Source organism: Nelusetta ayraudi, unplaced genomic scaffold (assembly GCF_046127955.1).
Source record: "Nelusetta ayraudi isolate G7.1 ecotype Tasmania unplaced genomic scaffold, CSIRO-AGI_Nayr_v1 ptg000089l, whole genome shotgun sequence".
Classification (NCBI taxonomy): domain Eukaryota; kingdom Metazoa; phylum Chordata; class Actinopteri; order Tetraodontiformes; family Monacanthidae; genus Nelusetta; species Nelusetta ayraudi.
Window position 1 is genome coordinate 183,109 of NW_027466139.1, and position 9,904 is coordinate 193,012.

At 44.7% G+C, this 9,904-nt stretch overlaps 1 long non-coding RNA gene across 1 annotated transcript; it reads left to right on the top strand.

Moving 5' to 3' along the window:
* The first annotated feature begins 1,271 nt into the window (after positions 1 to 1,271).
* LOC142901533 (uncharacterized) lies at positions 1,272 to 7,472 on the top strand. Its single transcript, XR_012928993.1, has 4 exons — positions 1,272 to 1,427; positions 3,169 to 3,289; positions 3,521 to 3,696; positions 4,124 to 7,472. It is a non-coding gene; the product is annotated as an uncharacterized LOC142901533 (long non-coding RNA).
* The last annotated feature ends 2,432 nt before the right edge of the window (positions 7,473 to 9,904 follow it).

Below are 9,904 nucleotides of genomic sequence, written 5' to 3' on the forward strand. Positions count from 1 at the left end.
AGGAATGTGTGAGGGTGTCTGTGAGTATTCAGGTCTTCCTCTGGCCTCCTTCACGCTGTCACAAATATTCATGAAGGAGAACTGAAACTCAAGTCAAAGCCACGAATGTGATATCATTGACAGACATACAGTGTGTCTGTCTCTCAAGTGTTCTTTTTGCCAGCTGGACTTGTTTCATTTTCAATTTCCTTTGAATTTCGGTCATTGAAGCGGACGCATAATGGTAGAAGGTTTACATGCCGGGCCCTTGAATTGTTACGGATCTGGAACTGAGCATGAAAAAACGCTGCCGAGGAAATGATGCTGCTTTTTTTTTTTTTTTTTTTTTGCGAGATCAATTTGATTTGGACCAAAACAGCTGAGAGCAGCACAAACTCCACTGGCTTTGTGGTCAAACTGGTTGTCCATTGTTCAGAGTGTCGGTGCCTCCATTTGCATTTCAAAATTTGAAACATAGTGAGCAAAGGATCGGGGCGGCACAGCGTAGCACCGGTCTGCACCGGCCCTGCAGTGAGCTGGCAACTGGTCCAGGGTGGAACCTCCCTCTATATATATATATAGAAATTCATACTCATAACTAATATTTATTATGAAACCAAGTCAGACCAAGTGTGATTGTGCAAGCATGGATTTAGGTATAATACAGTAACAGCTACACAAATCACAATATTTGCTGACTACTTATTTTATTTCATCTTTTAATTGTTTGAAAAAAAATAAAATAAATAAAATTATTCAGTGGATGCGACCCACAAGCGCAAGTCTGTCAATTTCAGAACACGGACGAAACTCTGCCACTAATCTATGAAACAACGCAGTTGTGAAAGCCCTCGATGACGATGACCCTCCTGCAGTTGTTCATCTTCAGAGGGATTCGGCTAAATTTGGATCTGGCTGGAAAAATATAGAGGTGAGTAACTATTTGATTATTCAGTGTAAGGTGTAAAAATAAACCACTGTGATTTTGGCATTCATGAAAAGACAGAAGGACAGAGAGAGCAGAGAGCAGTGCCAGGTGATAGCAGTGCTCGGTGCGTGTTTCTGTGTCAACCTGGTCCGGCCTGTTTGTCGCGGTATCTATCTTACCTGCACCTTGAGTTTCAGTTGCCAAAGCTTTCTGTAACATAGTTGAAATGGGTGTGTGTGTGTGTGTGTGTGTGTGTGTGTGTGTGTGTGTGTGTGTGTTTGTTTGCCACATGTAGTGAGTTAGCGAGCATGTGAGAGGTGGAGGAGGAGGAGGAGGAGGAGGAGGAGGAGGAGGACGGGAGTAATTCTGGGAGGCGGTGCTGGTGAAGTCCAACCTGTTCTCGCTGGCGTTAAGCTTTTAACCGGCCGTTGCTCCGTTCTTGCACAAGAGAGCTGCACTTCCACTCTGAGGAGGGAACATCTTTTCTCATTTCACACGGGAAGGCACTGCAAGCTGGATGGTGAGTCCAATCGAGTTTGCCGTTTGTTAAATCAGAGCAGGGTTCTGTTGGAAGGGGGGTTGCTGTTGACTGGCTGACGATCAGAATCCTGAATCCTCTCATTTGGACTCGTTCGAATCCGTGGTGTTGGACGCAAACATTTGATAAAGACTTTGTATTGTATACTGTATATATTTGAATCAGTCAGTTATCGTCTATATTTTACAAGCCACAAATGTTTGTAATAATTTTTTGTTGGGTGGGTGGGGGGGGGTGGGGGGGTGAAGGGGAGGTGAGAGGGCGGCCAAATCCAATTTTAAATGAAATGATCCTATAAAATGTTCATTTGCAGTTGCAAAAATATTAAATCAGCGCCTGAAAATGTTCATGATGTATCGACATTGAGGTCTCAAGTGCGGATAATTATTACTCTATCATCCACTCAAACGTTAAATCACATTCCCGTTGTGGTATCAATAAGTGTTGCTTTGTGTAATAAGTGTGATGCTGATGTGACTCATGCGGAGGCGACGCCTTTAAATCATAACACCGTGAGTTTGATTTTTTTTTTTTTTTTTTACGAGCAGCTGTGTCCCTCAGGCGAGGGAGGAGTCCTGCGAGGGCTGCGCGCTTGTGCTGTTTGCCGTGCACTCTGTTTTGTGTTTTCTTCATAAAACAACACAACTTGCGTTGGAGAACGTATCGACTCTGCCCAGCGGCACTGCGATGTTATTTCTCGATTGAAATTCAAATCTCCCGATCCGCACCCTCTCAACGACACGGTGGCTCGTCACACACACCTGTGTGTTCACAACGCGTCGCTTTGCTGTGTGCGTCCTGTGCAAAATCTGCGAGATACACTTCAGCCTTTCAGGGGAGCGTCTGTTTCACGACTGCAGACGAGTCAGCGGTTTCTCTCTTGACGTTGTTCTTTTGACTTTGTTGCGGTGAATACACGCACAAGACTGTATTTCTGCGAGCTAACAAGGAGGCTGGGTTGCGGTGTAGAAGGCGCAGTGTCTCAGAGTGACACGGTGGGAGGCAGAATGCATCCGGACAAACTGGTCGGGATGCTTGCATTCCCTCTGGACTGGCAGAGGTTTTGGAATTCCTGAGGTGTGAGCTTATTTGATGTGTCACGACGTTAACGAGCCTTTTGTCGAAGCTTTCGAGGAGAACCAAAAAAAAAAAAATGCCGCTGCAAGTCACTCACCCAAAGCGTAGCGACTCCAAACACTGACGTCACACCTCGCGTAAAATCAGTCAACGTTTCCCATTTCGAACAAATGTTTTGCTTCTTTAACATTACACGTGTCTTCATCTTTCATTTTGAATCATGTAACCTGTGTAAAATAGTATATTAGAAGTGTGTGTCAAAATGTATCACCTTCATCTTCAACGACCCTCAATCAGTTTGCTGATTTTAAATGACTGCAATTTGTAAACAATGCGTTTCTTTGCTTTTGAGAGATTCTTGCGGAATGATCACTTTTTTGTATTTTCCTGCCTTTAAACTCAATATATCAACAAAAGCAATCACAAGGCAAGACAGCAAGTCTGAGAAACTACTGTAACAAATAAATAGAATACATTGAAACATGTTTTACTTTTTCTCCTTATCATTATTATTATTATTATTATTATTATAATTATTATTATTATTATTATCATTATTGTTGTACAGACTTTGCGATTTTGAGGTTGACAAAATGTCTCTAGCCTCCTCTCTAATTTGCGTACTGCCTGTGACTTTGTGTTGCAGAGTGAAGAGACGAAAACCCGAGGTTTTTCAGAGAACCTCCTCCTGGACGACTCTGCCAGGGGCGTCGTCATCACGGGGATAACAGACGATGCCATTGCTGCAAAGAGTGGCCTGCAACCAGGTGATGTGTGTGTGTGTGTGTGTGTGTGTGTGTGTGTGTGTGTGTGTGTGTGTGTGTGTGGTTTGGACAAACGTGCAACTTGTTCAAGGGGGAACCCTGCCTTCGCCCCTTTGAAAAGAAGTTTGTGTCAAAGATAAAATTGTCATGGATTGGTAATAATAATAATAATAATAATAATAATAATAATAATAATAATAATAATAATTTGTATAATTTGTCATTCATTCCCAGGCGATGAGATTGTTGCTGCCACTATCCACCTCGACCACCTCAAGAGAAATGAAGTACTACAGATCCTAAAGGTCCTGGAACCGTACGATGACAACATGAAAATTGTAACCAAGAAGAACCTGCAAGCGAGTGCGGATCTTGGTTCCTTAACATCCGGACTTCAGAGTCATCTTGTGGTAAAAAAAACATATTTTTTAATTGGGTTAGGGTATCGTATTTTCTTTTTAGAACCAAAATGTCTTTGAAGCCATAAGGACAGTTTGTAATTCCACTGATCTCTGATAATCCCCAACCAAATTCATATCTGCATTCATCCCTGCGCACTGTGCACATTTTAAACGTGTGTGACGCAATTTGAATTGTTTGCAGTCATCCTTGGCCTTATAAAAGGTGCCAGAATTTCCAGGTTATTGTTACTTCTGCTGTCTTTCTTAATTTCTTTTTAAAAGATTTCCAGGTTGGTTTTTATACTAAACATTATAGACTAAACTCTACTGAACATCTTCTATTTTGAGCCGAGGTGGATGCATCGTTTGCTTCCACGGCTGGCCACGCTGGAGCGCTGAACGCTCATTGTCTGCGTTTCTGTGCTTTCTTTCTCAGGACGTTAACGGCCAAGCCGCGGCTTCGAGCGACGCCGGCGCCACGTTGAAGATGCCCTCCGTGGGGCTGACGGGACCGGAGATAAACGACGATCTGCAGGGCGACTTGAAGCTGCCCGACGGTCACGGTTCACTCCCACAGAAAAAGTTTCCAAAATTCACAATGCCAAATTTTCACTTGCCTCAATTCAAAAAAGCAAAGCCAGACACGGACCTCTCCGCCGATGTCGAGGTCCCCGCTGCCAACGCAAACCTGAACACAACAGACTTCAATCTGCCCACGTTAGACCACCAAGAGCCAAATCTGAACATCAACGGGCCAAACCTTAGCCTCGGTAGCCCCGATGTGAATACAGAACCCATTCACATTGGCATTGATGAACCATCAGAGAAATTTAAGTGGCCCCATCTCAAATGGAAACATCCCAAGGTACCAGAGGCCGGCGTGGATGCTGACGTTCCTGCCATAGACGCCGATGTTTCCGTGCCGAACGCTCAGGGTTCCCTCGACGCACCAGGTGTTGACCTTAATCTTCCCAGCGCCGATATTAAAGGCCCTGCTGTAGACGCCAAGGCACCAAACCATGGCATCAACGCCCGGTTTGGCCAAATTAAGTGGCCTCATTTGAAATGGAGGAAGGTTGACGGAGATTTAGATGCAAGCCTTAACACCCCGAGTGCTCCCGCGCTGAAAATAGACGGGGACATAAACGCCCCGGACATTGACGCAGATTTGCCAAAGGTTGAAACTGATTTTCCTGATCTGGACACGGCAAATTTGAATGCCGGTGTTGAGGGTCCGTCTGGAAAGATTAACTGGCCTCACCTCCAGTGGAGGAAACGAAAAGGTCCCAAAGCAGACGTGCCAAATTTAAATCTCCAACTGGAGGAGCCAAACTTACCAAACGTTGACGCAGATCTTCCGACTGTGAGCGCTGATCTCGATGCTCCGTCGGGGAATTTCCCCTGGCCCCATTATAAATGGAAGAAGCCGGTAATTAATGGCCCCAAAGCTAACATGGATATCGATGCTGATATGGATCTCAATGCTGGTGTAAGCAAACCAGAGGGAAATTTCTCTGTTCAAGCCAGTGAACTTGAGCTGAATGCACCAGACGGGAACCTCGATCTGCCACATGCGGGCGTTCATGTCAAAGACATTGAACCGCGATCTGCAAAGATGAAGTGGCCCACTTTCAAAAAACGGAAGCGGTCAATCACAGGGCCAAAGATTAAAGATCTCGACGCTGATTTAGACATGAGCGGTGTCAGCGTCTCAGCTCCAGGGATAGATGGTGGAATAAATGCAACAGATGGAAATATTAACTTACCAACAGTGGATTTTGACAGCCCCAAGTTGGAGGTGAACGCTGAAGACGTGGAAGGTCCCCCTGGGAAATTTAAATTCTTCAAAAAAAACATATTTGGAACACTGAAAACCCCGAAGGCAGACCTTGACGATGCACACCTGGCGAAGCCTGAGTTGGCTTTGGATGTGCCAGAACTTTCTGGACCCAAGGTTGACGGTACGATTGACACGCCAGAGCTCAATATCACGGCTCCAAAAACAGACGTCGATGCAGACCTTGGTAGCAAGATAAAAATACCAAAACTGAAACTACCTTATTTCAAAGGGCTGAATCTCAAGACACCAGAAGTGGGAAATGTTACAGCACCAGATATTGATGCTAGTTGTAATGTTGACCCAGATATGTCCTTGTCTCTGCCCAACGTTGGGAACATTGGTGATGCACAAGACATTGAGGTTTCACACTCAGGTCTTCCTGCCCCCACAATTGCAGGTAATCTAGATAGACCTGATCCAAAATTGGATTTGAACCTCGGGGACCATCTCCCAAAATTGAATCTTACGACATCAGAGATTGATGTGCCAGTGTCCGAACCTAATTTGCCTTCCCTTGATGTCAAGGGTAATAGTTTGGAATTACCAAAGACAGAAATAGAAGTACCGGACGTCAACTTAGAGACGGAATCTGGTCTCAACTTGTCTGCACCAAAAACAGGGGAAATCCTGTCACCTCCAAGTGCCAAAATTTCAACAGACGTTCTCGAAGCACCTGACGTGGAACTGAGAGCTTCAGACATGGACATTGACATGCCAGACTTCAACATATCTGATTTAGCACCAACAGCAGATGTGAATTTTGATTCCCATTTGGGTGAATTTAAATCACCACAGAACCCTCTTCAGTTCAGCAAATTGAAACCTGAAGCACCCAGTTTCGATCCGTCCGTTGAAACTGGGATCGAGGGGCCAAAGGTCAGCGTTGACAGCCATCCCTTGAAAGACGTTATTTCTCTTCCTAACTTAGACTTAACCCCACCCAAAGGAGTGGACGTGGAGGAAAAGGGACCTACAATTGATATAAACCCTCCGCAAATAGAGGTCGGTTCTGAAAAACCCACGTTGCAACATTTTAACCTGCCAACGATTAACTTTTCTCCAACTAGTGTGCAAACATCAGGGCTCAACACAACGGCAAATTCTAACGGTGTACCTGATGTGAGTGTCAAGTCTCCAGGTGTTGACGAAGCAATTTCCCTCCCACGTAGCGATGTCACTATTGAGACAAAGCCCAGCCCGCCAGAACCGGAGGTCTCACCTGCACCAGAGGTGGAGGCGAAAGATTCCACAAAAAGTAAGCTAAGGCTGCCGTTCAAATGGGGATTTAAGTCTAATGCACACACTGATGAAGAGGGAGGCGGTGACTCTGAGACAGACGTGCCCAACGAGGGGGACGATATCCCAGAATTCAAATTCCACAAACTGCCAAAGTCAAACGTTGATGGCAAAAACACAGGCTGTGACTTCTTCAGCCTTTCCAAACCAGACTTGGGGGTACAGGATTATGTGATGTGCAAAGGGATACGCTTGCCAAAAGTAAACGCAGCAACAAAAACAAGTGAAAAAATTGACATTGTGGAAAGACTGAGACTGGCCAAAGAAAAACTACCCACAGGTAGTTCCCCAAGTGAAGCCCCCACAAATCTGCCTCTGGCGAGAGGAGACACCTTCAAGGTGGAGAAGTCAGGCTCTGCTCCAGACCCTGATGAGCGGGACAAGTTGTCACTGAGCCTCTCAAACATGCTTGGTCTCAATACCAAGGGTTCAAATAACGCTTGATATTTTTCCAAGTCTTGAACAAGGAAATGAGCTAAAATGTGTAAATGCGGAACATTTACTGAAATGATTCAGGCAAAAGTGTTTGAGCCTCGCCCAATGCAGTCGATGCCAGCTGGGATCTCGTTCTTCTGTTGTCCCTCAGTGATGAAGAGTGGAGAATCCTATATATAATATTTTGTATATTATTGATCATTATTTATATAAGCTACATAAAAAAAAAATATTTGGAAGTTACTTTTGAAATAACCAGTGTTTTTTTGTGATTACATGGTACTGAAAGAAAGAAATTAGAAACCTTTTCTCTTTTTATTAAATAAATGGCTTTCATATGAATCAATTGCGACTTTTTTTTTTCTTTTTTTTTACTTCTACAATCAGATCAAATATAAAAAAGAAAAATCTACATTTACACACACACATGTATATCTGTACACACAAAACTCTAGGAACCCAGGAACACACTGCTAAAAATAGAGACTATGGAATTGTTTTAAGAATGACATTATTAAAAACTCAATTTACAAAGTCCCTCAGAAAAACCAAACCAAAACAAGCAAAGCTGAAGCATGAAAAAGCGGCGCGATGAGCTCTAAATGAAGCCAATGAGAATGGACAACAGTGGCAAGGAGATAAAACACAAGCAAACACAGTGATGTGGTACTGCACTTGTACAGCAGGCGCAAGGAAGACATCTGAGAGAAATGTTATATTTTATTATATTATGTCGCAGCATGGAAGCGCGAGCACCGGCCAGGCCTTCACCTCATCAGGTTTGGTATCGTCAACATGGAAAATATTAAGCAGACAGTACATTTCCTGCCCATTGCTGATCTGCAGCTATTGAGGAAATACAACAATAAAGTTCATCTGCATGCTCTGTTCTTTTCATCCATGTCATCCACTCGCGCTGCCACCATTGTTGTATTTTACGGTAGAGTTTTTAATCCAACCATATTTCACTCAGCGTGTATAAAATCTGCCTGAGGCCTGAGTCAACGTAGCAGGCTCCTGTCCGCTGTCAGTGAACGCACCACCGTCAGTTGCGACAGCCAATCCGATCTCAAATATGCGATGCGAAGGGGCCGCTAGCTGGTACGTGTCCTCTGATTGGACCAGAAGTCCTGAGAACCTCTAAGACTGAACTCCACCTGGAGATCCAGTTGCCGCCACAATGAACCCACCACGGCTGAAGGAGAATCTAAAGAATCATCTGCAGTTTAAAATGTAAGGACCGTGGCGCCTTGATGCAGCAGCTGCACCAACATGGCGAACTGTTTGATCATTTAATAGTCAATAGTTTTGTTGGTTGAGGCAGCTTGGACAAGAGTTGAAGCTCACAGTGTTCTTTGGGTGGCCTTACTGAAACGTGGCCTTTGTTCCTATACTCTTAAATGTGGTTTCAAACGCTGCGGAAACTAAGTGTTGCTCGACGAGGTCACCTGAAGGTGATGGAAGGTGTAAGTGTGACACTGTGTGGGTTCTCGAGCCGTGATGTCATATTGTGAGTGTGGGCGGCAACAATGTGCTATTTTGTTCATGGAACATATTTGGGAAGAACAAACCTCGTTCTCCATTCTTCTTCGGAAACAAAGAAGAAGCAGGAAACCAACGTAGGACATCCCGGTGTGGGTCCAGAATTAGTCCGGGTGCAGAATCGTTCCGGGCGGAGTGACTGCCCGATACGGCAACTCCATTGGGACATATTTAGATAGATAGATAGATAGATGGATAGATAATTAGTGTGTGTTGAATAATACATTTGTAACTGTATTTTGATTTACCTTGTATGTATAGCTATACATAGAGAGAGAGAGGGAGAGAGAGAGAGAGAGAGAGAGAGAGAGAGAGAGAGATTTTGTGTATACAACATTATATAACCAAGTACCGTAAATACACCAGGGATTGACACACAAAAAAAAAGCTTAATCAACCGATGCAGTTTGTCCTAATAGAGTTGCCGTATGTGACGTCGTTGGCATTCGCCCACCGGACAGAGGCGACTACCAATTACGTCACATGCGGCAACTCTATTAGGACGTAAGTGTACCGCGGTCTATTCATACGTCACGTTCGACCGCGATGTCGAGGTGTGTCCCAATGGAGTTGCCGTATCGGCAGTCACTTCCGCCCGGAGCGATTCTGCACGCGGACTAATTCTGTACCTCCACCGCCACTTTCGCATGTCTGACATCGTGAGAGGTTCCTCCTTCGCCTCCTTCACCTCCTTCACCTCCAGCACCGCAGTGCTCACATCTGTCATTAGGGCAAGATGTGAGTCAGCACCAGCCGCCCAGCTCAGCCACAGACCCGCAGTGTGGCGGAGCACCGCAGGCGCTGTGACCACACGCCATAACGCAGACTGGTTGAAAAAATAAGAGTCTGTTTTCTGGAGGGTTCATCTTAGAAGAGGTTTTGCTTCTTTTTTTTTTTTTTTTTTTTAATTATTATTATCAGTCACTATTTCATATCAAACGATTCAAAGACTTTATTGAAGGGGGACATCCACTCCCAGTCAGGAGTCTTTTTTTTCCAACAATTACCGACTCACCGGACCGGGACTGGTGGGCCGCAACGGCTTCTAAAATCTGACAGAGGGGCCGACAAACATGTATGAGGGATATGTAAGAGGACGCATCA